Below are 1,980 nucleotides of genomic sequence, written 5' to 3' on the forward strand. Positions count from 1 at the left end.
AAAAGTGCAGGCAAAAGAATGAAATGATACTGGCAGAGAATGAAAAATGCAGTAGGTAGAAATAAAATCAAGTTGGCAAAGAATGAAAAAGTAATGAAAAAGCACAAGCAAAAGAATGAAATGTATTTCATTGCCAAGGAGAAATGAAAAATGTGGTGGGTAGCAATGAAATAGCTGTCAAGAAAGAATGAAATTGCCTAGGCATTTCATTTAGGGGGATTGAAAAGACTTTGCAGGCAACTGTCACGAACCATCCTCGTGACCTACAACCTCACATGACTAACCACCCCATAACTCACTTCTCGGACTCCAACACCAAAACAACTCCGACCTTGTACTCTGGTAAACCAATGCCGAACATGTGTATCCAACTCCAAGCACGACAACTCCGAATAGAACAAGGCGCTTATTGTTCTTGTTCTGCCAAGTCTCCTGTCCTCTGCCTTGGCAAAAACCCTCTTCACAATAAACCTCAACTCCAACTCCACGCTTCCTCACATATCATCTCCGCCTCCATGATACTTCCCTTATGGCCCTTGTTCTCTCTATTGTTCTACTTTGTACTGGAGTTACCAACCTCTTTTCCTTTTTCACAGACCTTATTCTCTTTGACTCGTATAAATACTCCTTGCATGTACCAAGTACCCTCATCCTTGATATTAAAGTTAACTTCTGTCTTGTTCCTTCGTCCTCTCGTCTCAGCCTCTCATCTGCATTATCTCTACTAACTTGCCTCGGACTTCAACTCCGATGCCAAATCCACCTTACACCGAGTTATCGTGTAACTCCGATACACTAACATTTCACTTAGTGTTCACTTCACTTTGCGTATTCTTGAGTCTCCAACTCCAAGCCCATGCTACCTTCATCTCTGACTGACTTAACTCCATTCCTCCTGTCCCGGAACTCAACTCTGTGCCTCCCAGCTTCTTGGACTTAGCTCTGTACACTTATGCTTCGGACCTAACTCCATACAACAACTCGATTACAGACCTCATCCCTATTCCAGTCTAGTAACTACCGGTGGTATCTACGTCGACCTCTACCTCATCTCGTGCCCTATCCAAGGAATAGGATGGATCCTAACAGCAACTGCCTATGTTTTATCATAAAAGTGGTAGGCACTAGTGTCCATTTGACAGCAGATTCGGAATGTTAACCTCCTACCAGCATTGTTCTAGATCCACTAAGACACCTTGTTTCCAGAATTGACTGAGATGTAGACCTTTGATCTGATCAGTGACTTGTGGGTCAAGATCAGCCTCCCACCTAGAAATGGATGCCGTCCACCAGGCAATGAAATCTAGATAATCAATTGCCATCCTCATGGCAAGGCCCTCAGCACCTTGAAGCTCAGCACAGTCAGAAAACTTCCAATTAATGGCATCTCAGTCGTAAGGGGAAGGGCAGGCAGAGTTCTGTGGAAATGGATGATTTGTGGCGATTTCGTCAATAAGTGAGGACCAGTTGGCAAGATCCAAATTGAATGTGGAACATGTGTGCTCAGAGATGGTAAAGCCTCTGTCCATTCCATGTTCCCATGGGGTTGACAACTCAAAGTCCCAGAACCAGTCACACCTGCTCCACAAGCAGACAGACAGACGGAAGTAATGAATCAGGGTTTGGAAATCTCAATCTGAGCCTATATCAACCCTGAACGCGATAACTGGAGCAATCTATTGGACATTCTTGCACTTTCCTACAACAGCTCACTACATATGGCCACAGGATTTACACCTGCTTATTTGTTAAGAGGATACCATCCTATTACTGGGTCGACCTTGCTGACGAGCCCTCAACCTATAGGAAGAAATGATGTACATGAGGACCACGTGGAAGTACTTGACGAGAAAGCACTGCACATGGTGGAATGTTTTGAGGCTGAGCGAAAGAAGGCACAGGATGCCCTACTCTTGGGTCAGATTTTCCAGAAAAAGACATACAATAAGGACAGACTAACTTGGGAGTTTCAGGAGGGTG

Source organism: Laccaria bicolor, genomic scaffold (assembly GCF_000143565.1).
Source record: "Laccaria bicolor S238N-H82 LACBIscaffold_68 genomic scaffold, whole genome shotgun sequence".
In the NCBI taxonomy this organism is placed as follows: Eukaryota; Fungi; Basidiomycota; class Agaricomycetes; order Agaricales; family Hydnangiaceae; genus Laccaria; species Laccaria bicolor.